Here is a 26,368-nt window from a genome sequence, read left to right on the forward strand (position 1 = left end):
AAAGAGAACTCTAAAGAATATAGGAGGCCAGTCACAGTGGCTCACACCTGTAATCCCAGCACTTTGGGAGGCTGAGGCAGGCAGATCATGAGGTCAGGAGTTCAAGACCAGCCTGACCAACATGATGAAACTCCATTTTTACTAAAAATACAAAAATTAACCAGGTATAGTGGTGGGTGCCTGTATTCCCAACTACTCAGGAGGCTGAGGCAGGAGAATTGCTTGAACCCAGGAGGTAGAGGTTGCAGTGAACCAAGATTGTTCCACTGCACTTCAGCCTGGGCAATAGAGCTAGACTCTGTCTCAAAAAAAAAAAAAAAAAGAAAAAAGAAATTAAAGAAAAAAAATACAGGAATGACAGATACAGGGAATAGTCACTACCATTAGGGTTGGGGCAGAGTACACAAAGAAATAACAAATTTGGAAAAGTGCTGATTGGATAGCTTGAAGGAGGTCTCCACTTGGTAGTAAAGATGTTTGCTGAGTTGCTGCAGGTCAAGGTGATGTAGGGCAAGCAAATCCCCAAATTGGGTCTTAACCCAGGAGGGTTCTTGGCTTTGCCAGGAAAAAATTCAAGGGTGAACCAGTGGTGAAAGAAACTTTTATTGAACCAATGCTGCTTCTTGCTGAGCAGGGCTAGCCCATAGGCAATGTGCCCAGAATTGGTGCCTGTGGGCTGCTAGCTAGCTGTTTATATCTGTTATTAATTATATGCTAATTAAGAGGCAGGTTATTTATAACTTTATGGAAAAGGGGCTGGAAGTTTCTGGAATCAGATAAGGTAACTTCTAGGCTGTTGCCATGGCATTTGTAAACTGCCATTGCACTGGTAGGAGAGGCTTTATGCTAATAAGCCATGAGGGCAGCTAGAGGTTACTTTTGTCAGCATCTGCTGGTTTTAGCCAAATCTCACTCCAGTCAGCAGGGTGCAACAGGAAATTAAGTCCTGCTGGTCTCCTACCTCAAAGGTAATTAAGCAGGAAGCTGTACGTGGGGGTGCTACTGCATCACCACCAGGCTGTTTGGGGCACTGGTGGAATTTGCTGGGAAAGATGTCCATGGAAGTGCCTACTAAAGCTTGTTGGGATAAGCACTATGGGCTGCTCCGCACACCAGCAGAGCACTGTGGAAGTAAGAAGGAAAAGCACGCTGGAACCAGGAAGAGAACCTCACCACCCCACCACTCATGCCCTCTACTAAGCTTAGTCATGCCAGCTGTCTAAAAAGAAATGTTTACATTGTTACAAGCAGGGCAATGAAAGGTAGATTTGGAGTTGAGAGGCAATGTATTAATTACTTGCATAGCCTATTATTTTGGCTACTTAGCTTCCATATGTACTTTACACACACCTGAGCTCCCATATAACAATGAAACAACTCTTATGTTTTTACCTAACAAGATAGAGCTATGTCAGACAGAGCATGAAACTCTTACCCTTGTTCTAAAAATAAGAAATGAGGACATGCTCAGTCCCAGTAGTCATTGTATCCATTGGTGGCTGTGTTTGGGGTTTTTTTTTTGCTTCTTGTTTTTTAATAGAGACAGGGTTTTGCTATGTTGTCCGGGCTAGTCTCAAAACTCCTGAGCTCAGATGAACCACCGCCTCAGCCTCTCAATGTGCCGGGATTATAGGTTTTAGTCATCAAGCCCGGCTGGCTGTTTATCAGTCCTCAAATTGAAGTTATAGTGGCAGAGGCCCAAGGTCACATGATGAGAGTAGGGTGGGGGCCAGGGGGTGGAGTTCTGAGGGAAGAGGAGTGAAGTAGCCAGGGATGTGGCAGTATCACTGACAGTTTTCTTTGAGGCTTTTTGGTCTGATTTGTGAGGCTGATATTGTCCCTAATGATGAGGAAACCAAGAAAATGGCAGAAATGAAAACTGAAAATGGCAAAGTGGAAAAATGCCATCTCCTCTATGATGGAGAATCTGTTTCAAGAAAGGTGAAAGAGACTAGAAAGAGGATAGAGCACTAAAAAATTAGAATTTAATTTGTACATCAAACTGAACTTTTCTATGGTAAGAGTAATACTCATGAGTTTGTAAACCTAGTGAAAGAACCAGCCTTATGTGGGAGAACTGACTCAGAACAGCAGTTAGAATTTTGAATTTATACAATTTGAAAAGCCATAAGAAGCTTACATTGGTGCTAATGTCCTCTTGATGTATTGAAGTGATAGTAGTAAGACTGACAGACTTGGTAAAAAGAATGTGATCTTACTGTGCACCAGCTTGCCACCTATGCTGATGGAAGTGGGCATTGAAGATGTCTGCATATAGAATTTGAATATAATAAAGTATCATTGAGAGGATGTGACTGTTTCAAAAATTTATGTAAGAATAAAAATACAGGCCGGGTGCAGTGGCTCAAGCCTGTAATCCCAGCACTTTGGGAGGTCGAGGCAGGTGGATCACAAGATCAAGAGATCGAGACCATCCTGGTCAACATGGTGAAACCCCGTCTCTACTAAAAATACAAAAAATTAGCTGGGCATGGTGGTGCGTGTTTGTAATCCCAGCTACTCAGGAGGCTGAGGCAGGAGAATTGCCTGAACCCAGGAGGCGGAGGTTGCGGTGAGCCGAGATCGCGCCATTGCACTCCAGCCTGGGTAACAAGAGCAAAACTCCGTCTCAAAAAAAAAAAAAAGAATAAAAATACAACATAAGGTGTTACAACTGATGAAAAAAGAGATCACAGCAGTTGGACCCAGTAAGTACCACAAAAGAAAGAAACAATCACCAAATAGGAAATAATGGATGATACACCAGTAAAAGGTGAATCAGTTCCAGTAAGACTATTGTTAGCAGGATATGACCGAACTCCAACAATGAAAGTTATGAACAAAGAAGTTTCAGGAAGCTACTTTTTGAATTTAGTGCCTGTTGATGAGAAAGAGGGTATTTTAGGCAGCAGATCATTTTATAGAGAAAAGCTCCTGAAAAACTGAGGAAACAGAATAAACTTTCACCAGCAGTTTGAACCTCCAGAATCACAACCATCTACTGAATAGCCTGAAATATACTTAATAGGAGGAAGAAAGAAAAAAATCATTGAGATTAAGTTAAGCAGGTTAAAGATGGCTGTAGCATGTGTAGGGACAAATGGCCATAACTCTAGCCAGGTGTGGTGGTCACACTTGTAATCCCAGAACTTTGGGAGGCTGAGGCAGGTGGATCACTTGAAGTCAGGAGTTCAAGACCAGCCAGGCCAACATAATGAAACCCCGGCTCTACTAAAAATACAAAAAGCTGGGCATGGTGGTACATGCCTGCAATCCCAGTTACTTGGGAGGCTGAGGAGGGAGAATCACTTGAATCCAGGAGATTGTACCACTGCATTCCAGCCTGGGCAACAGAGCAAGACTCCATCTCAAAATAATAAAATTAAAATGGCCAAAACTCCATTTATAGTCATCTTCCTTTATCTTACAGTGCTGCATTTATTTTATGGTATAGCAAGATGTTCTTCATTTTTATACATTTTTTTTTTTCCTTGAGAATAACTCTTTCACCCAGGCTGGAGTGCAATGGCACAATCTTGGCTTACTACAACCGCCGCCTCCCAGTTCAAGTGATTCTCCTACCCCTCAGCCTCCTGAGTAGTTGGGACCACAGGTGAGTGCTGCCATGCCCAGCTAATTTTTGTATTTTTAGTAGAGACAGGTTCTCCAGGCTGGTCTTGAACTCGTGACCTCAGGTGATCCACCCACTCAGTGTTCCAAAGTGCTAGGATTACAGGGGTGTGTGAGTCACCATACCCGGCCACCTTTATATATATGCTTAAAAGTGTTTTCTTTGAAATGCTCTAATTTTCTTAAGCTGCCTTTTTTTTCTTTTTACTACACACTTTGATGATAAGTATTCAAGTATGCATCAGCATAAGCATTAAAGATTTTCATGTGGAAAAAAAAAAAAACAAGTTCCACTGACTAGTTTGTTACCAAAATTTGTGTTATAAATCTAATTTCAGGCCGAGTGTGGTGGTTCACACCTGTAATCCCAGCACTTTGGGAAGCTGAGACGGGCAGATCATTTGAGGTCAGGAGTTCTAAATCAGCTTGGCCAACATGGCACAACCCCATCTCTACAAAAAAATATATATATAAAAATTAGCCAGATATGGTGCACACACCTATAATCTCAGCTATGCAGAAGGCTGAGGCAAGAGAATCACTTGAACCTAGGAGGCAGAGGTTGCAGTGAGCCGAGATTGCACGACTACATTCCAGCCTGGGCAGCAGAGTGAAACTGTCTCAAAAAAACAAAACTAAACTAATTTCAATTTTGAATAATGGGAAGAAGAAAATGATTAGAACATACAAATAAATAGCAAATATAGCAAAAAGAAAGTTCATCATTTTCATTTCTGTGATTAGTAATGAAGCCATAGTTGATATCTAGGCTGCTTTCTTCAGTTACCTATTTCATGTTTCCCTTGCCCTCAGCCAGAACCTCAGCTGGTTGAGGTTCTTTGCTTGGTAAAATGACTCAAACTTTTATTCCCATATTAGTCCAGCCCTTTTCTTCATCGCTGTAGTTTTCCATTAATCTTTGTTTTTGGCATGGAAGTATTTAGAGGTGCCTCAGATAATCCCTTGTGTTTTAGACATAGCCCTCCTTTCCTTCACTGTGTAGTCTCAATCATTCCCAACCAGTAGGTTCAGCCTGTTGGTGCAGTGGTGTAAGGAGTCCCAAATAGCCAAGTGGCAGTCTCATCTTCTAATGCAATTGAGCCATTGTTGTGTATGTTAGTAGATGTATTTTCTGTTTAGGTACTAACACTTCCAAGCCAGCAGAACTCAGTTGTTAGGAGTGAAAGCAAAAGTTCAGTGAGTAGATTGCTGGATATAATAGTGAGTGGAGCCACACACACTTCTACCCTTTGATTCCCAGACTTGTATATTCTAACTGTGGGAGACAGCACCATATAAAGGTCTCTGATTGAAAGCATTACCCAACCTTTCAGGGTATTGTCTCCCTGAAACTGTAACTGAGTCTTTAGTAATCAATTCATTATTTTAATTAGGCCAACTATTTTGGGTTATAGGGGTGACACCACCAGTTAAGTCCATGGACATGAGCTCATTTCTGCATTTCTTTACTATGAAATTACTTTCTTGGTCAGGAGCAGTGTGCTGTGTGGGGTGGGCCCAGTGGCTCATGCCTGTAACCCTAGCACTTTGGGAGGCCAAGGCTGGAGGATCACTTGAGCCAAGGAGTTTGAGAACAGCCTGGGCAACATAGTGAGACCTTTATTTTTAAAAAATATTTCTTTTTGGACAGGCATGGTGGATCATGCCTGTAATCCCAGCACTTTGGGAGGCCAAGGTGGGTAATTGCCTGAGGTCAGGAGTTGGAGACCAGCCTGGCTAACATGGTGAAACCCTGTCTCTACTAAAAACACACAAAAAATTAGCTGGGAATGGTGACGCATGCCTGTAGTCCCAGCTGAGGCAGGAGAATCAGTTCAGCCCAGGAAGCAGAGGTTGCTGTGAGCCAAGATTGTGCCACTGCACTCCAGCCTGAGTGACAGAGGGAGACTCTGTCTCAAAAAAAAAAAAAAAAAAAAAAAAATTCTTTTTTAAAGAAGCAGCAACGCTGTATGAAATTAGGATGTTGCTGGGCACGGTGGCTCAAGCCTGTAATCCCAGCACTTTGGGAGGCCGAGGCGGATGGATCACGAGGTCAGGAGATCGAGACCGTCCTGGTCAACACGGTGAAACTCCGTCTCTACTAAAAATACAAAAAAATCAGCTGGACGTGGTGGCGCGTGCCTGTGATCCCAGCTACTCAGCAGGCTGAGGCAGGAGAAATGCCTGAACCCAGGAGGCGGAGGTTGCGGTGAGCCAAGATCGCACCATTGCACTCCAGCCTGGGTAACAAGAGCGAAACTCCATCTCAAAAAAAAAAAAAAAAAGAAATTAGGGTGTCATGATGGTGGATTGGGCACTTTTATATAGGTTCATGGGTGGTGGAACTGACAAAACATCATAGGCAGAGAAGGCAAATCTTTATTTAGAATACATGTCTATTCTAGTGAGGACAAATCTCTGGCCTCACTCCTGTCCTTACTCCCCATAATAGAAATCCAGTGTAATCAACTTGCCACCAGGTGGCTAGCTAGTTTTTGGGAAATGGTGTATATTCAGGGCTCAGTGCTGGTCTGTGCTATTGACAGATTAGATATTTCGCAGTAGCTTTAGTCAGGTAAGCCCTGTTTAGGGGAAGAGCATGTTGTTGAGCCCATACATAGCCTTCATGACCATTTTTTCCATGAGTTTATTGACCAAGCACTCGGGTAGCTATGGAAAGTGTCTAACACTGATATTCATGAAGTACGTCATTTTGTCAGCTTGGTTATTAATAGCCTCCTCCACAGTGAATGCAAGTTATTATTCACAGGGAGGACACATATCTTCACAGTTTGTGCCTTTTTTGAGAGTTAATCAGCATATCTTTCTCCCAGATTTCCTTGTCACCATTTCCTTCCAAGTTCCTAACTAGCCAACAAAATCCTTAATAATTGTTCATAAATCAGTGTAAATCTCTGCTTCTGGCCATGTTTTACTTCAGACAAAAGGGAAAACCAAATAATACCCCTCAAAGTTCTGCCTTCTGAAGGGGAGATTTTTCTTCATCACTGCCCTTCAGTGCTATATCTTGAAATGGAGCTGTAGTGCTGCAGCTGTCCACTTTTTGGTGATACTGGCATGTTGTGCAGAGCTATGGATAAACCAGACTTGAGTTTTTTTCTTTCGTCAGTCAGATGGTCACATGGAGCTCTCAGGAGGCCATTGACTTGGATTGAGGGAGAAGCAATGCAACAGGAGTCAATGCTGAAGTCTGAGCTACCTGCTATGTAACTTACTCATATTTCTGGACCTGTTTGAATTTGGCTTTTTATATATTTTCACTTGATGATAGATAGTGCTGCACATGCCAAGCTAGACTATATAGGTTGGATAACATCTAGTTCATGATGAGAAGCTCAGGCCATGTATTCACATTATATCCCATGGTTAGGCATTTGGTCTCTGCCAAGACCAACCCAATAGCAAGCCTGAAGCTGTTTTCTGAAAGATGAATAATTTTCTGCAAAAGAGGGCATAGATTTTCTCAAAATTCTAGAAGTCTGGGCTGTGATTTTCTTTTTCTTGCCTGCTAAAGGCTCCATTCAGCAGCCCTATTTGGCATGGACACTTCAAGTATCATTGAATACGCTGGATCATAAGGCCCAAATGGCAAAGCAGCTTGAACCACAGCTTGAACTTGCTACAGAATCTTCTCTTGCTCTGAAACCCATTCTAAACTGTCAGCCTTGTAGCTAACTTTGCAGCTGGGTTGAAGCCTACCAAACATGGTACCTCCTTTTTCGTTGTTGGTGATGTTAATTACAGCAACTTACTCACTTTGGAAGGGAAATTTTGACAGGATTTCGAAAATTGAATCCTGACATTTCATTGCTGCAATGGGTCTCTGAATTTTTGTAGTGTTTATCTCCCATCGACTAGTATGTGTGTCTTACTAAAGCAGGCATCCCCAAACTACGGCCCGCAGGCCGCATGCAACCCCCTGAGGCCATTTATCCAGCCCCCCTCCCCACCCCCCGCCACACTTCAGGAAGGGGCACCTTTTTCATTGGTGGTCAGTGAGAGGAGCACAGTATGTGGCAGCCCTGCAACGGTCTGAGGGACAGTTAACTGGCCCCCTGTGTAAAAAGTTTGGGGACGCCTGGTGTAGACACCTCAGAAACTATTTACTATAAGTAGCCATAATCAGCTCACTGCAACCTCTGCCTCTTGGGTTCAAGTGATTCTCCTGCCTCAGCCTCATGAGTAGCTGGGATTATAGGTTTGTGCCACCACACCTGGCTAATTTTTGTATTTTTAGTAGAGACAGGGTTTCACCATTTTGGCCAGGCTGGTCTCAAACTCCTGACCTCAGGTGATCCAGCTACCTCGGCCTCCCAAAGTGCTGAGGTATCAGCAGGTGTGAGCCATCATGCCTGGCCAGTAGTTGCTTCTTTTACTCTCATTTTGTCTTACTCTGACCAGGTGAATTTATTTCTTAGAATGTATTGATTTAGTTTATTATAAATGTCTATAGTATAATAGTCCTGAGCATTTAGAAAAATTAGATTATGGGGCCGGGTGTGGTGGCTCACACCTGTAATCCCAGCACTTTGGGAGGCCAAGACAGGCAAATCACTTGAGCCAGGAGTTCAAGACCAGTCTGGGCAACATGGCGAAGCCCTGTCTCTACCAAAAAAAAAAAAAAAAATACGAAAAATTAGCTGGGTGTGGTGGTGTGTGACTCTAGTACCTGATACTTGGGAGGCAGAAGTGGGAGGATCACTTGAGCCCGGGAGGTTGAGGCTGCAGTGAGCTGAGATTGCTCCATTGCACTCCAGCCTGGGTACAGAGTGAGACCCTGTCTCCAAAAAAGCAAAAGAAAGGTTATAATATTTTAATATTCAGCAAAAAAAAAGGTAAATAAAATTTAGTAGAACAAAGGTGTTGCAAAAAGAAGAATCTTAATTTGTAGGTTGCATCTTTTAAGAAAATCTCATGAGTACCAGCCAGTATTTTTATCTCCAGATGAATTTTTTTTCTCCAAATTACAATCATTTCTCCATTCAACATTGTTTATTGGGCACCAGCTGGGTATCAGACTAGATACTTGGTGCTGGGAATAGTGAATAGAAAGACAGTCCTTGTTCTCAAAGGAGTAAACACAGAATGAAGGAACCACACCGGGCACGGTGGCTCAAGCCTGTAATCCCAGAACTTTGGGAGGCCGAGGCGGGCGGATCACAAGGTCAAGAGATCGAGACCATCCTGGTCAACATGGTGAAACCCCGTCTCTACTAAAAATACAAAAAATTAGCTGGGCATGGTGGCGCGTGCCTGTAATCCCAGCTACTCAGGAGGCTGAGGCGGGAGAATTGCCTGAACCCAGGGGGCGGAGGTTGCAGTGAGCCGAGATCACGCCATTGCACTCCAGCCTGGGTAATAAGAGCGAAACTCCGTCTCAAAAAAAAAAAAAAAAAAAAAAAAAAAATGAAGGAACCACATCTTGTATGATGTTTAAATGTATGCATAGGTTGCCGTGAGAACACTGAGGGAAGAGTCCCTGAGTTTAAGAGGGGTGGTACATACAGTATTTCCTAGAGGGGTTAGCCTAAACAAATGAGTAAGCCTTGGCAGGCAAATAGTCGTGGAAGCTAAGTAAAGAGTTCTAGATGGAGAAGGGAAAAGCTGTGTAAAAGAAGAGGGATGTGGGTAAGGGATAGTTTGGTTAGAGTGGAAGTGGAACATATTAAGTGGACTGGATGATTAATGCTGCTGAAACGTTATTTAAGACTACCTTTTAAAAATCTTGTGTGATGTAAATTTGTTCTGTATTCTGTAGATTTCAGGGGAACACCAAAGAGTTTAAAGCCAGGGAGTAATATGAAAATGCTTTCCGTTAGGAAGAGAAGAGTCAGACTAGAATAAGAGGAACTCAGGTAGATTGTTTGATTTCCATGGATAATTTGATTTCTTTCTTTTTTTTTCTTTAAGCACTCATTACAATTATCTTTTTTTTTTTTTTGAGTGGAGTCTTCCTCTGTCACCCAGGCTGGAGTGCAGCGTCCCAAAGTGCTGGGATTACAGGCATGGGCCACCTTGCCTGGCTGGCAATCTGATTTCATCTGTTCCCAGTCACTTCTTCCATTTAACCATAAGTGGTTTTTTGAAGCAAACTCCAGATCATTTTATCTTTATATTAGCATGTATCTCTAAAAAAATGGTTCCTTGGCTGGGTGCAGTGGCTCATTAATAAACACACACGAGTTTCCTAGTACCAAATAACCAGTCAGTATTCAGTTCACCAGTACTTTCCCCAATTATCTCATAATTAAAGAAAAAAAACTGCCTTGTTAGAATTAGAATCTAAATTTATTTTAATACATAGATTATTCTATAGAATATATATATATTACAGTTTGGATTTTACTTGTGTTTTAAAGATGCCAGAGATTTAACTATGTTCATAGCCAAAGGGGAAGAAATTAGAGAAGGAATGAAAAAGCAAGTCTAGGAGGTTGGAAGACTGAGTGGCAAAGAGGGGATAAAGGGCATATTTGTAAGTGCTGTCCTTAGAAAGGAGAATGATGTGTATTTTGCATATTCTTTAGTTTAGCATTTTTCCCAAATTAAAAAGAAATAAAAATGAGGGATTATACTTTTCTCATAAATAGTAAGGAAAGAAGTAATGATGGGCTCTGATAGAGATAAATTCATGGAAGAAGAAAGAACAGTCAAAGAATAAAACACTTGATTTATTATCATACTGAATGTACATTGTTCCTATAAACACATCTTTCTGCACAACTTCTTATAAAAACATGTATTCCTGGCCGGGCCCAGTGGCTCATGCCTGTAATCCCAGCACTTTGGGGAGCTGAGGCGGGCAGATCATGAGGTCAGGAGATCGAGACCATCCTGGTCAACGTGGTGAAACCCTGTCTCTACTAAAAATACAAAATTTAGCTGGGTATGCTGGCGCACACTTGTAGTCCCAGCTACTCAGGAGGCTGAGGCAAAAGATTTGCTTGAATCCAGGAGGTGGAGGTTGCAGTGAGCCAAGGTCATGCCACTGCACTGCAGCCTGCTGACAGAGTGAGACTCTGTCTCAAAAAAAATTTTTTTTTGTTTAGAGATAGAGGTCTTGCTGTGTTCCCCAGTCTGGTCTCCAATGCTTGGGCTCTAGCAATCCTCCCACCTCCGCCTCCCAAAGTGTTATGATTACAGGTGTGAGCCACCATGTTCAGCTTATTTTGAAATAATTTCAAATTTACAGAAAAGCTGAAAGAACTTTATACATTTTTCTAGATTCAACAATCAATAAAATTTTGTCACAACTAAGATATGTATATATGAATATATACATATTTTCCTTGTCACCTTTGTTTTATCTAATAATCTAAGATGTTCTCACATACGTTACTTACAGTGTCAACAGTAATTGGTGTCTATCCCTGTGATCATTAAAAAAAAAAAGAGGGGGGGCCGGGCGCGGTGACTCACGCCTTGTAATTCCAGCACTTTGGGAGGCCGAGGCGGGTGGATCACGAGGTCAAGAGATACAAGACCATCCTGGTCAACATGGTGAAACCCCATCTCTACTCAAAATACAAAAAAAAAATTAGCTGGACATGGTGGCACGTGCCTGTAATCCCAGCTACTCAGGAGGCTGAGGCAGGAGAATTGCCTTATCCAGGAGGCAGAGTTTGCGGTGAGCTGAGATCGCGCCATTGCACTCCAGCCTGGGTAACAAGAGCGAAACTCCATCTCAAAAAAAAAAAAGAACAAAAACAGTGGTAATTGGCAGGGCACAGTGGCATATACCTGTAGTCCCCACTACTTGGGAGGCGTATCTGGGAGGATCACTTGAAGCCAGGAGTCAAGGCTGCAGTGAACTATGATTATGCTTGTGAATAGCTACTGTACTCCAGCCTAGGCAAAGTGAGACCCATTTCTAAAAATAAGTAGAAAAAAAGTTATTAACTAAAAAAAAAAAATTGTCAGTAGTAAATGAAATTGTCACATTCAAACATTTTACCCTTTTCTGTGAAGCACCTTTGCCAGCATTAATTTTTCTTCATTTTTATTGTTAGGCCATTTTAACATCTTTATGATTAAGTTTAGCTCTATTTTTTCATTTCTCATGTGGCTAAGTTTCTATCTCAAAAGCATAATGAAACTTCAACTTTGTTTTGGATTTCTTTACTTTTTGCAGGGATTGGGGAGAAGGAAGAATGGTACTGGAGGAGGCTAGAAGAGTGAGCCTGCACTGGAGTATATAGGGATTTGGACTGTCAATATTTATCAAATTAAAACTGTAGAGACTTTAAAAATATTATCTCATTAAAAAGTAATATAAACATAAACAGTATTTTTAGTGAGAAGTGGTAGTGTTTTCCCTTTTAAAAATCTTTTTAATGTCTGTCTAAATATAACACAGATGTATTTTTATATCTGCCTCTGCGTTCAGTCTGTCAAAATATGTTGTTTGGTTTGCAGTATATGAAGAAAATCCATTTCACACATATATGTAGTATATATGTAGTTAGGAGGAGAGTATTTTGGCAGGTTTTTTCCAGGTAACTGTGGATATTCTTATTTGATTTGACATCAGAACTTCACAAGTGGTAGTTTCTCCTCTTCTGCTTCTTTCTTCTTCTTCTTCTTCTTTTCTTCTTCTTCTCTTTCTTCTTCTTTCTTCTTCTTTTTTTCCTTTTTTTTCATAGAGACGAGGTCTCATTATGTTGCCCAGGCTGATCTAAAATTCCTGGGTTCTGGCCAGGTACGGTGGCTCATGCCTGTAATCCCAGCACTTTGAGAGGCCAAGCTGGTTGATCACCTGAGGTCAGGAGTTTGAAACCAGCTTGGCCAACACAGTAAAACCCCATCTCTACTAAAAATACAAAAAAAAAAAAAAAAAAAAAAAAAAGCCAAGTGTTGTGGTAGGTGCCTGTAATTCCAGCTATTTGGGAGGCTGAGGCAAGAGAATTGCTTGAACCTGCGAGGCGGAGGTTGCAGTGAGCCAAAATTGCACCGTTGTACTCCAGCCTGGATAGTAAGAGCAAAATTCCGTCTCAACAACAACAAAAGAATTCCTGGGCTCAAGCAGTTCTCCTACCTCAGCCTCCCAAAGTGCTGTGGCTTACAGGGGTGAACTACTGCACCCAGCCAAGTGATAGTTTCTTAAAGGTTATTTGCAATGGGGAATCTGAAACCATATCAATGAATTTCTTATACAGTTATTTAAAACCTACAGTCTGTCTTGTACTTGGAATGGATCATACGTGACAGAATTAGTCTAGTTTTGATATGTAGATATGCTGCTTGATTAATTAGTACTTTAAATATTTAGCCATATGCCTTTTCTGTTAAATGCCTTCAATTTCACAGAAATAGAAAACTGGCCCCTGTCTTTCCCCATTCTACTTTTATAAGAGAACCAAAGTCTTTAGGGATGGCTTAATGGTGGGGCTAAGGATTGCTTCCACTGCATTATGTAAATTGCTTCTTGTTTAGAATTTCATTTTCCATAGTTTCACTGAAATAGACTAAGTTGATTGCAATTCTGTTAAAAAATTTATTCTGAAGGCTGTTGTTTCTGCAGCGGAGTTTGCCTGCTTCTGCTGTGTAGTTTTAAGAACAAAATCTAGGTCAGCAGTGTTGAATAAAGATGTGGGAGTGAGCCTCTGGTCAAACATGCTCCTTAATAATACTGATGTCGGGGGACTGGCAGTTCTGAACTTTGCTGTTGATATAGCTTTTCCAGGCTATGCTGTAACACCACTGTGGAAGAGAATAACCTGCAAAATTCTGCATCTTAAAACCAGACTTGGGTCAGGCGTGGTGGCTCACACCTACAATCCCAGCACTTTGGGAGGCCAAGGCAAGCAGATCCCCTGAGGTCAGGAGTTCGAGACCAGCCTGACCAACATGGTGAAACCTCGTTTCTACTAAAAATACAAAAACTAGCCAGGCATGGTGGCGCACACCTGTAATCTCAGCTACTTGCGAGGCTGAGGCAGGAGAATCACTTGAACCTGGGAGGCCAAGGTTGCAGTGAGTGGAGATCTCACCACAGCACTCCAGTCTAGGCAACAGAATGAGACTCTGTCTCAAAAAAAAAAAAAAAAAAAAAGACAAACATGCATCTTGAGGGTTGACGGAAAATGTATCCACTTCTCTGATTAAAAACTGTTTTCAGAACAAGAGGCATTTGTTTAAAAAAAAACAAAAACAAAAGAACACTGTATTTCTTTACAGTGTCTTACCAACAGTAAGAAATATAAGCGAAATCACAGTTTTTAACATTTATCTTAGAAATGATAGACTATTGTTTAATCCTTTTGGAATTCCTTATGTTTTTGTTTTTGTTTTTGTTTTTGTTTTGAGACGGAGTTTCGCTCTTGTTACCCAGGCTGGAGTGCAATGGCGCGATCTCGGCTCACTGCAACCTCCGCCTCCTGGGTTCAGGCAATTCTCCTGCCTCAGCCTCCCGAGTAGCTGGGATTACAGGCACGCACCACCGTGCCCAGCTAATTTTTTGTATTTTTAGTAGAGACAGCGTTTCACCATGTTGACCAGGATGGTCTCGATCTCTTGACCTTGTGATCCACCCGCCTCAGGCTCCCAAAGTGCTGGGATTACAGGCTTGAGCCACTGTGCCCGGCTTTTTTTTTTTTTTTTTTTTTTTTTTTTTTAAATACAGTGTTATGTCAGCAACCTTATGCTCGTTATACCAAATGCAAATCACTTTCCAAAAAGTTTGGTGTATAGCATGAGTTTAACTTACATCATTCAGTCTAAATAATGGTCTTGTGATAATTTGATAGCAACTTATTTATTGAATACTATTCTGTGCCATGCAGTGAGCTCTAGCAATTGTGAGGAAATAGAGTAGTAAAAGCACAATTTTTTCTTTTTTATAACATTAATGAATTCACTTACTAACATGAAATAGCGAAATTTTTTATGATGAACAGAATACTTGAAGGCTTTTTAATTTTTTAAAAAGGACTAACAGGCCGGGCGCAGTGGCTCAAGCCTGTAATCCCAGCACTTTGGGAGGCCAAGGCGGGTGGATCACGAGATCGAGAGATCGAGACCATCCTGGTGAACATGGTGAAACCCCGTCTCTACTAAAAATACAAAACATTAGCTGGGCATGGTGGCTCGTGCCTGTAATCCCAGCTACTCAGGAGGCTGAGGCAGGAGAATTGCCTGAACCCAGGAGGCGGAGGTTGCGGTGAGCCGAGATCGTGCCATTGCACTCCAGCCTGGGTAACAAGAGCGAAACTCCGTCTCCAAAAAAAAAAAAAAGGACTAACATGTTTTCCTTTTAAAAAGGAAAACATGTGCTTAAGGACTAAATTCTCCCCTAGTAACGGTGAATGGTAAAAGAGCTAAGAAGTGGAAAGTGAGCATTAAAGTCAGCAGAGAGGTTCTGTGGAAGCTATGAGGCCCAAGTAATGGCTTTGGAATTGGATCAGGGAGGAGACATTTCAAACAGGGGATCAGTCATCCCATGAGCAAAGGCACAGGGGCAGAGTGAGGCACAGGCTCTAGCAGGAGCCATGAGGGTCAGCCTACACAGTGCATGCATAGCTTTCCTTTAGGACTGGTAGGGAACAAGCCTGGCATGGGTTCATTTGATGGCTGAGGAAGGCTATTAGATTAGCATTTAACATTTGCCATATTAATCTTTTGTGTTATTGAAGTCCTAAAGCACATCGTTTTTAATTAGCTTTGAAACAGATGGGTAGCTGGAGGCGGAGGTTGCAGTGAGCCGAGATCGTGCCACTGCACTCCAGCCTGGTGACAGAGTGAGACTTTGTCTGAAAAAAAGGAAAAGAAATAGATGGGTAGGTGCACCTTCTTTAAATAGGATGTGACTTGAAGATTTGTAGAATATTCTTTACTTACTGTAATTTTAGAACTGAGCAGGTATCCTTAGAGGTCATTACTGTGACCAAGAGGGATGAAAGGGCTGTCCCAAATTTACATGGTTAGCTTGTGGCAAAGCCAGGGTGAAAAACTCAAATATGGGTCTGGTGCAGTGGCTCATGCGTGTAATCCCAGCACTTTGGGAGATCGAGGTAGGAGCATTGCTTTAGCCCACGTGTTCAACACTAGCCTGAGCAATATACAGAGACCCTGTACATTGCTGCAGTGAGCTGTGATCGTGCCACTAGGAGACAGAATGAGACCTTGTCTTAATTAACAATTCCCTTTTTCATCCTTTGAGACAGAGTCAGGCTGGAGTGCAATGGCACAATCTTAGCTCCCTGCAACCTCCGCCTCCTAAGTTCAAGCAGTTCTCCTGTTTCAGCCTCCCGAGTAGCTAGGATTACAGGTGTGCACCACCATGCATGCCTGGCTAATTTTTGTATTTTTAGTAGAGACAGGGTTTCACCATGTTGGCCAGGCTAACTCCTAACCTCAGATGATCTGCTGGCCTTTGCCTTCCCAAAGTTTGGGGATTACAGGCATTAGCCACCGCGCTCAGCCGAGACCTTGTCTCAGTAAAATAAAAATAAGAACTCAAATATGTCTGCTAGTGCCCAACTGCTCCCTCCCTCCTTTTCCTCTATGGATTTTTTAGAATATTTAATAATAATAAAAGAAAAAAAAGGAAAAATTGTTCTTGAAGGTAGCCAAAGGTTTTGAGATTGATTCCTAGCTTCAACCTCAGAACATTAGAAAAATCTTTCTCCTGTAATTTTCTGGTTAATTTCACTGCAGTAATCCAGAATGGGGTTGTTTTATTACATTTGTGTTTTGTGATTCAAGAACTAGGTAAATATATTAATCCTATGAAAAAACATATTGCTTTTAATATTTTTACTAATTTTAAAAAGTGTTTATCCAAGTTTTAGCCCCTTTTCTTCCACCCTGCTCTGTAGGTCTGCCACCTGTGAACCTTCCCAAGGATGCTGTGGTTGGTTCTTTGATTCATTGTAATTTTTCTGGCTTAGACAAGTGACAAGTAGTTCCATCTACTTAAATGACCAAGTACTTCATCTGTGTAGTAACTGCTGAGTCTTATTTGTAAGTTAGGTTTTACTAGGTTTTTGAGAATTATAAAGATGAATGGATAAGTCAAAAGTCTCAGAATTACTTTTAAAATTAAAATGGATTTTAGAAATTATTTAGCATAACATTTTAAAAATTCTAGATGAGTAATCTAGCTCTGACAGTCTCAAGGTCACACCCAAATTTAAGTGACAGAGTCAAGATTAGAAGCTGGATATCCTGATTTTGTTTTCTTTTTTTTTTTTTTTCCTTGAGATGGGGTTTTGCTCTTATCACTCAGGCCAGAGGCTCCATCTTGGCTCACTGCAACGTCCACTTCCCAGGTTCAAGTGATTCTCTTGCCTCAGCCTCCTGAGTAGCTGGGATTACAGGTGTCCACCCCGATACCTGGCTAATTTTTGTATTTTTAGTAGAGACGAGGTTTCTCCATGTTGGCCAGGCTGGTCTTGAACTCTTGACCTCAGGTGATCTGCCCACCTTGGCCTCCCAAAGTGCTGGGATTATAGGCATGAGCCATCGCACCTGGCCTCCTGATTCTGTTTTTTCTAGTTCTGCTTTCCTTCTTCAGCATATTTATTTCTGGTTTAGATTGCTTTTCTGTCCTGTCAAGAAACTTTGTTTTTAGAGATTTTCTTGATGTTACACACAATTATAGAACTAGGCATTGTATATTTGTATATTTTGTTGCCTGCCTGTAGCTTGATTTTATTTTCTTTGTTCACCTTCAACTGTCTTGATTGAGTTGTAGGTTTTTTTTTTAAACATATACAGGTTTTAGAGTAATACCTGGTTTATAAGTCTCTTTTCTCCTCCCCCTTTTCCTTTCTTCCTCTCTCCCTCCTCTTCTCTCCCCTCTCTCCCTTCCTTCCCTACCTTTCTCTCCCTCCCTTCTCTTCCCTCCCCTCTCCTTTCCCTCCCCTCCCCTCCCCTCCCTCCCTCCTTCCCTTCCTCTCTCTTTTTTTTTTTTTTTTTTTTTTTGAGACAGACTTTTCGCTCTGTCCCCCTAGGCTGGAGTGCAGTGGCATGATCTTGGGTCACTGCAACCTCTGCCTCCCAGGTTCAGGCAATTCTTGTGCCTCAGCCTCCTGAGTAGCTGGAATTACAGGTGTCTGCCACCACACCTGTCTTAATTTTTTGTATTTTTAGTAGAGACAGGGTTTTGTCATGTTGACCATGCTGGTGCTGAACTTTTGACCTTAAGTGATCCATCCATGTCAACCTCCCAGAGTGCTGGGATTACAGGTTTAAGCCACTGCACCTGGCTTCTTTCTCTGCTGCTTTGACTTTATTCTCAGAAAGTCTCTTTCAGGGTTGAGAAAGATGGCCACTGGCAGCTCAGGTATATTCTTATGGTTCAAGATCTAAAATGTCTGTATATCAGGTTCCTCCAAAAGGACTTTGGGCCTGCTTGAATCACAAGTCTACTCCTTTGGTGGGGAAAGCAAAACACCATGATTGACGTCTGTACCAGGATCAAATAGAGTGGAATGGGATGGTTCCTAGGGGTGGGTTCCCCTTTAGAAGGCATTCAGGCAGACAAATCTTCTATTTGACCTTTGAAGACCTAGCTGCCCTTTATAAAGAACTGCTGTCCTCCATAAATGTATTTCAGCCAAAGTGATATGCTACTGATTTTTTTCATTCTTACCTATAGCCCTAACTTCTGTCTTGCTCACTGCATGTTTTCCCCACTTTGTATCTTTCTCTGTTTCCCAGCTTCATTTAATTACGTCCTTCTATCTTTTTAGATTCAGTTAAGTTCTAGTCTGCAACAGGAAGATCTTAGATCATCCCATGACTGTATTATGTGACTGTTCTTTAAACTCCTGTAGTAGCACTTAGTATCTGCATTGCAGACACTTATCCTACATAAACCATAATGACTATTGTAGGATTAGCAATAATTTGGTATGTTTCTCATAATTTTTTAAGCACTTTCACATATCTTCTCTCAGCCTTATGAAGTGGGTATTAGATATGAAAACTAAGGCTTGCAGAGATTTTCATTATTGGGCATGTCAACTAGACTAATACTTGCTTCTGTATTTTCTGTTTTTTTTTTTTTTTTTTTTTTTTTTTTTTTGAGACGGAGTTTCGCTCTTGTTACCCAGGCTGGAGTGCAATGGCGCGATCTCGGCTCACCGCAACCTCCGCCTCCTGGGCTCAGGCAATTCTCCTGCCTCAGCCTCCTAAGTAGCTGGGATTACAGGCACGTGCCACCATGCCCAGCTAACTTTTTGTATTTTTAGTAGAGACGGGGTTTCACCTTGTTGACCAGGATGGTCTCGATCTCTTGACCTCGTGATCCACCCGCCTCGGCCTCCCAAAGTGCTGGGATTACAGGCTTGAGCCACCGCGCCCGGCTGCTTCTGTATTTTCATAGTGCCTAAGCATAGGGTAATGGTGGTGACGGTGGTGGTCTAAGCTCCATGAGAGCAAGACATTTCACCATTTGGTTAACTGCTGAATCACTAATGCCTAGAATAGCAATTGACAGTAGGTACTTAAATTGATAAATGAATTATCTGGACAAATGTGACGTAGTTTAAACTTTAGAGGGTTGGATTAGGTAATCCCCTAGGTTCATTTCACTTTAAAGTTCTGAGGTTACCACTGAAAAAAATAAGGAAAGAGCTGACTGTGTGAAATAGAAGGGGTCACTGATTTGTTTGTTAGTAGTATGTAAGTTATGAGCAGCACTAATATTGTTTATAAGAAAGCAGACGGCCAGGCACGGTGGCCTGTAATCCCAGCACTTTGGGAGACCAAGGTGGTTGGATTGTTTGAGCCCAGAAGTTCACGACCAGCCTGGGCAACGTGGTGAAATCCTGTCTCTACCAAAAATACAAAAATTAGCCGAGAGTGATGGCACACACCTGTTGTCCCAGCTACTCAAGAAGCTGAGGTGGGAGTATATTTTGAGCCTGGGAGACAGAGTTTGCAGTGAGCTGAGATCAAGCCACTGCATTCCAGCCTGGGAGACCCTCTCTCAAAACTGTGCATAATCAGTATATACCAGATACGAAAAGGTATTGAAAGGGTAGAAATTTGACTGGGGAAAAGTGGTGTTCAAAACCCTACTTAAAAAAATATTTTTTTCACATGTTATGGTGCTGTTGATTCAATGCTGCCTAAGCACCAGTAGGTTAGTTCTTGCTGTTTTGTCCCTCTCTTGAGAATTTTACCCAGTGCCTGAGTCTGTTGTTTCAGTCAGCCTTGAGATTTCTTCTCCAGCAGTATCTGAAAACAAGTATGCATGACCTATGTAAAATTGGCCTTATATATCTGCTTGAAATGTTGATGAATACATTTGTAAAGTACAGAAAATTAAACTACTTAATTAACCCAGTTTCACCACATCCAGCTCTGGGGAACCTACTTGTGTTGAAATGCCATTTAAAGTTGGCTTTTGGGGCCAGGTGCAGTGGTACATGCCTGTAATGCCAACACTTTGGGAGGGTTAGGCAGATGACTTGAGTTCAGGAGTTCAAGACCAGCCTGGCCAACATGGTAAAACCCCATCTCTACTAAAAATACAAAAATTAGCCAGATATGGTGGTGCCTGCCAGTAATCCTAGCTACTCGGGAGGTTGAGGCATGAGAATTGCTTGAACCCATTTGGTAGAGGTGACAGTGAACCAAGATCACACCACCACACCCCAGCCTGGGTGACAGAGCAAGACTCTGTCTCAAAAAATATAAAATAAAATAAATTAAGTTGGTTCTCTTAAAGAAAAAGAGAAGGCAGATAGAAAAAGAACACGAGAGAAACCAGAAGGAGGTAGTGAGTGAGGGGGGCCTTTAAGGGGTTACTTCCAGAGATACTTAGACCTAAATGTACAGGATCACATTTCATTGAAGTTGACGTAGGGAATAGCCATGTGCAGAGCATGTCTAGTCTATTATAAGCTGTTATCGATGGAAGGCAATTATGATGATCAGTTTTCATCTTAAAAAAATACTTGTGGGGCCGGACACGGTGGCTCAAGCCTGTAATCCCAGCACTTTGGGAGGCCGAGGCGGGTGGATCACGAGGTCAAGAGATCGAGACCATCCGGGTCAACATGGTGAAACCCCGTCTCTACTAAAAATACAAGAAATTAGCTGGGCATAGTGGCGCATGCCTGTAATTCCAGCTACTCAGGAGGCTGAGACAGGAGAATTGCCTGAACCCAGGAGGCGGAGGTTGCGGTGAGCCGAGATCGCGCCATTGCACTCCAGCCTGGGTAACAAGAGCGAAACTCTGTCTCAAAAAAAAAAAAAAGAAAAAAAAAATACTTGTGACAAATAATGCCTAAAACTAGAAAAAGTCTCTCTTCTAAAGAATTGATGTACTTCTCTCTCTTATAATTTGCAGCAGAAGAAGCCTCTCAGTATGTGCAGGAAAGTACCCATGACCCCCAGAGAGAAACAGCTCCAACTAGAGGCTCAGATTGACACATAGGACTTAAGAGGCTTTGTCATTTACAATGTTCACTCTCCCTTCAACAGATAAGTTTCTTAGGGATCAAGTGTTTTCCTCATGTAAGAAGAGTTTTAGTTACAAAACAATAATTCAAATATCTTAATTGAAAGTATAGTCCAGGGCCAGGTGTGGTGGCTCACACCTGTAATCCCAACACTTTGGGAGGCTGAGGCGGGTGGATCATGAGGTCATGAATTCTAGACCAGCCTGAACAACATCGTGAAAACCCATCTCTATTAAAAATACAGAAATTAGCCAGGCGTGGTGGCGTGCACCTATAATCCCAGCTACTTAGGAGGCAGAGGCAGGAGAATCACTTGAACTCAGGAGGTGGAGGTTGTAGTGAGCCATGATCACGCCACTGCACCCCAGTCTGGGTGACAGAGCGAGACTCTGTCTCAAAAAAAAAAAAAGGTATAGTTCATTATCTTCCTTGCATTCTTGCAGGCATTGAAAATAACTCAAAGTTGGCCAGGTACAGTGGCTCATGCCTATAATCTCAGCACTTTGGGAGGCCAAGGCGGGCGGATCACAGGGTCAAGAGTTAGAAACCAGCCTGACCAAAATGGTGAAACCCTGTCTCTACTAAGAATACAAAAATTAGCCAGGCATGGTGGCATACGCCTACAGTCCCAGCTACTCAGGAGGCTGAGGCAAGAGAATCACCTGAACCTGGGAGGTGGAGGTTGCAGTGAGACTAGATAGTGCCACTGTACTCCAGCCTGGGTGACAGAGTGAGACTTTAAATCAAAAAAAAAAAAAAAAAAAAAAAAAAAAGAGGGCCGGGCTCGGTGGCTCACGCCTGTAATCCCAGCACTTTGGGAGGCCGAGGCGGGTGGATCACGAGGTCAAGAGATCGAGACCATCCTGGTCAACATGGTGAAACCCCGTCTCTACTAAAGATACAAAAACTTAGCTGGGCATCGTGGCACATGCCTATAATCCCAGCTACTCAGGAGGCTGAGGCAGGAGAATTGCCTGAACCCAGGAGGCGGAGGTTGCAGTGAGCCGAGATCATGCCATTGCACTCCAGTCTGGGTAACAAAAGCGAAACTCCGTCTCAAAAAAGAAAAGAAAAGAAAAGAACTCGAAGTTTCTGAGGTCCTCTAGGGAGATGTTCCTGAAGACATTCTAAACTATGCAAAATCTAGGAACAGTTATCTTGCTTTATTCCTCTTTTCACATCTTTCACCAAGACACTTCATGTAAATGAAGTAAGATTTAAACGATTCTTTGAAACACAGAAATAAAAGGCAACCTTCAAGTGGAAAGCTTGTACCTACAGGAGGCCTGATGAATTGGCTAGTAATAAATGAAGGGCAGTGTTGCCACTTACTTTGCAGTTTGCCTTGAGGTAAGTGCAGTAGCCGTGGGTCCTTTTATAGGTACTCTGTAGCCTATAAAAGGCTGAGCCTTCTCCTTTCCCAGGGATACCTTCTGTAAGTCCTGGTCTGATTTTCCAGCATCAAGGCAGTAGGGAAATTTCAAACTTTAGTAGTGGGGCTATTCAACCTCTCAAAACTTCTTTCAGAATTCTCTACTCACCTCACCTTCATACCCTTGTCCTCCCTTCTCCACAGAAGTTCATAGCCCTTAACAAGGAAGTGTTTAGTAAAAAAAACTTTTACTGGGCCAGGTGTGGTGGCTCATGCTCGTAATCCCAGCACTTTGGGAGGCCAAAGCGGGAAGCCAGGAGTTGAAGACCAGCCTGGGCAAGATAGTGAAAATCCTGCCTGTAAAAAAAAAAAAAACCCTAAAAATTAGCTGGGCATGGTGGCATATGCTTGTAGACCCAGCTACTTGGCAGTCTGGGGTGAGAGGATTGCTTGAGCCAGGGAGGTCGAGGCTGCAGTGAGCTATGTTTGCATCACTGTACTCCAGCCTGGGTGACATTGACCCTGTCTTAAAAAAAAAAAAAAGAAAAAGAAAAAGCTTTACTGAGGTATAATTTACATACCCTAACATTTACCTATTTTAAGTGTGGAAGTAAATGATTCTTAGTAAAATTATATATTCAAAATGATTTCTAATAAAATTACAGAGTTGTGTAATCATCCCTGTAATCCATGTTTGGAACTTTTTTTTATTACCCTAAAAGTTCCCTTGAGCCTATTTACAAAGCCAGTCTCTATTCTGACCTGCAGTTTCAAGCGACCACTGATCTGCTTCCTGTTACAGTTCTGTATGTTCTTGTCTAGAAATTTCATATAAATTGAATGATACAATATACATTATTTGGTGTCTTGCTTTCCTCACTTGGCAAAATGCTTTTGAGATTCTTCTCTACAAAAGATTTTAAAAATTAGCCACTTGTGGTCCCAGCTACTCTGGAGGCTGAGGCAGGAAGATTTCTTGAGCCCAGGAGTTTAAGGTTGTGGTGAGCTGTGATTGTACCACTGCTGAGCCAAGAGAACGGCACTATCTCAAAAACAAAAACCAAAAAGATAGCTAAGCATAGTGGCATACACCTGTGGTCTCAGCTACAGGTGTCTCTTGTGGAAGCAAGAGGATTACTTGAGCCCAGGAATTTGAGGCTGCAATGGAATATGATTACACCTGCAATGCAGTCCCACTGTGTTGCACTCTGTAGTCTGGGCAACATAGTGAGACCCCCACCTCTAAATAAAATAGAAATTAAAAATGGATAAAGGCCTTGAGCAGACACATCTCCAGAGAAAACTTCCAAATGCCATATTAACACATGAAAAGATGCTTAACATTATTAGTCATTAGAGCAGTGCAAATCAAAACCATAATAAGATACTACTTCTTACCACATCTAGGATGACTAAAATAAAAAAGATAATAGCAAATGTTGGTGAAGATGTTAAGAAATTGGAGTCCTCATGTATTGTTGTTGAGATTGTAAAATGATGCAGCCATTTTGGAAAACAGTTTGGCACTGTCTCAAAATATTAAACATAAAAAGTTGCTTTATGATCCAGCAGTTCTACTCCTAGAGATACAACCAAGAAAATTGAAACATATGTTCCCACAAAAATCTGTACATGAATGTTCATAGCAGTATTATTCACAGTATCCAAAAAGTAGAAACAACCAAATGTCAGCTGATGAATGGATAAACAGAGTGTGGTGGATCTGCACAGTGGAATGTTATTTGGCTAAAAAAAAGAAAGTTCAGCCGGGCGCGGTGGCTCAAGCCTGTAATCCCAGCACTTTGGGAGGCCGAGGCGGGTGGATCACGAGGTCGAGAGATCGAGACCATCCTGGTCAACATGGTGAAACCCCGTCTCTACTAAAGGTGCAAAAAATTAGCTGGGCATGGTGGCGTGTGCCTGTAATCCCAGCTACTTAGGAGGCTGAGGCAGGAGAATTGCCTGAGCCCAGGAGGCGGAGGTTGCGGTGAGCCGAGATCGCGCCATTGCACTCCAGCCTGGGTAACAAGAGCGAAACTCCATCTCAAAAAAAAAAAAAAAAAAAAAAAAAAAAGAAAGTTCAGATACCATACTACAGCATGGATGAACCTTGAAAACATTGTGCCAAATAAAAGAGGCCAGTCACAAAAGATGACATATTGTGTGACTTCATTTGTATGAAATATCTAGATTAGGCAAATTTGTAGAAACAAAAAGTAGATGAGTGGTTACCCAAGGGGTAGGGGAAAGTGGGAAAGGAGAAAAGATATGGGATTTCTTTTTTGGAGTGAAGAAAATGTTTTGAAGTTAGATAGTAGTGATGCTTGTATAACTGTGAATATGCTAAAAACCTTTGAACTCTACTTTAAAAGGGTGAATTTGGGCCGGGCGCGGTGGCTGACGCCTGTAATCCCAGCACTTTGGGAGGCCAAGGCGGGTGGATCATGAGGTCAAGAGATCGAGACCATCCTGGTCAACATGGTGAAACGCCGTCTCTACTAAATATGCAAAAAATTAGCTGAGCATGGTGGCTCATGCCTGTAATCCCAGCTACTCAGGAGGTTGAGGCAGGAGAATTGCCTGAACCCAGGAGGTGGAGGTTGCAGTGAGCCGAGACCACGCCTCAAAAAATAAATAAATAAAAGGGTGAATTTTGCGAATTATACTCAGTAAAGCTGTTATTTAAAAAATAAAAAGAGGGCTAGGTGCAGTGGCTCACGCTTGTAATCCCAGCACTTTGGGAGGCCAAGGCAGGCAGATCATGAGGTCATGAGTTCAAGACCAGCCTGACCAACATAGTGAAACCCCTTCTCTACTAAAAATACAAAAGTTAGCTGGGCATGGTGGCACATGCCTGTAGTCCCAGCTACTTGGGAGGCTGAGGCAGGAGAATCACTTGAACCTGGGCGGTGGAGGTTGTAGTGATCCGAGATTGTGCCACTGCACTCTAGCCTAGGTGAAAGAGTGAGACTCCATTTCAAAAAAAAATAAAAGTAAAAAGAGGCTGGTCCAAAGGTAGTGAGTTATCTCAGTTGTTCACAGTCAGTAACAGATCAAACTCTTTGTTCCACTCTTTCCCTGCTTCTCACTACTCTACTTAACTAGTCTCTAAAAATACAGGTAGAACCAGGCACAGTGGTTCAAGCCTGTAATCCCAGGACTTTGGGAGATTAAGACCAGAGAACTGCTTGATTCCAGAAGTTTGAGACCAGCCTGGGCAACATAATGAGACCCTGTCTCTACCAAAAAAAAAATAATAATAAAATATACATATTTATATGTATATGTGTATATATGTATATTTTTTATAATCATAAAATATATATATATTTAAATTAGGCAGGTGTGGTGGCAAGTGCCTGTAGTTGGCAGCTACTTGGGAGGCTGAGGTGAGAGAATTACTTGAGCCTGGGAAGTTGAGGCTGCAGTCAGCCATGATCCATACTTCACCTTGGATGACAGCAAGACCCTGTCTCAACAACAAAAAAAGAGCATTTTTGAGAAAAATGTAAATAAATAAATAAAAACCCACCAAACTACCGTTTTACACTTTCTCAAAATTGCTTCTGTCAGTCTTTTTGATTACAGCCTCTTTTTTGAAAAAGGGTCTTTTTCTGTCACCAAGGCAATAACGTGATCATACTGCAGCCTTGACCTCCCAGGCTCAAGCAATCTTCCCACTTCAGCATCCTGAGTAACTGAAACTACAGGCACTCACCATCACGCTTGGCCAATTTTTTTGGGTTTTTTATAGAGACAGGGTCTCTACCAGCCCAGGCTGGTCTCAAACTTCTGGGCTCAGGTGATCTTCCTGCTTCAGCCTCCCAAAGTACTGGGATTACAGGCATGAACCATTGTGCCCAGACTGATTATAGCCTTTTTAATGGTTTTGTAGTAGGATTTTATTGTAGTATTAATTTGCATTTCCCTA

General features: G+C 42.1%; 1 protein-coding gene and 2 pseudogenes across 28 annotated transcripts in view; all 3 read left to right on the plus strand.

The window, feature by feature from the left end:
• MAP4 (microtubule associated protein 4) overlaps positions 1 to 26,368 on the plus strand; it is a 228,385-nt gene that overhangs the window by 125,375 nt on the left and 76,642 nt on the right. The gene's annotated exons all lie outside the window — the stretch shown is intronic.
• LOC141585330 (vacuolar protein sorting-associated protein 26A pseudogene) lies at positions 1,792 to 13,708 on the plus strand (annotated as a pseudogene).
• LOC141585291 (vacuolar protein sorting-associated protein 26A pseudogene) lies at positions 2,612 to 21,040 on the plus strand (annotated as a pseudogene).

This window comes from Saimiri boliviensis, chromosome 8 (genome assembly GCF_048565385.1).
Source record: "Saimiri boliviensis isolate mSaiBol1 chromosome 8, mSaiBol1.pri, whole genome shotgun sequence".
NCBI lineage: Eukaryota > Metazoa > Chordata > Mammalia > Primates > Cebidae > Saimiri > Saimiri boliviensis.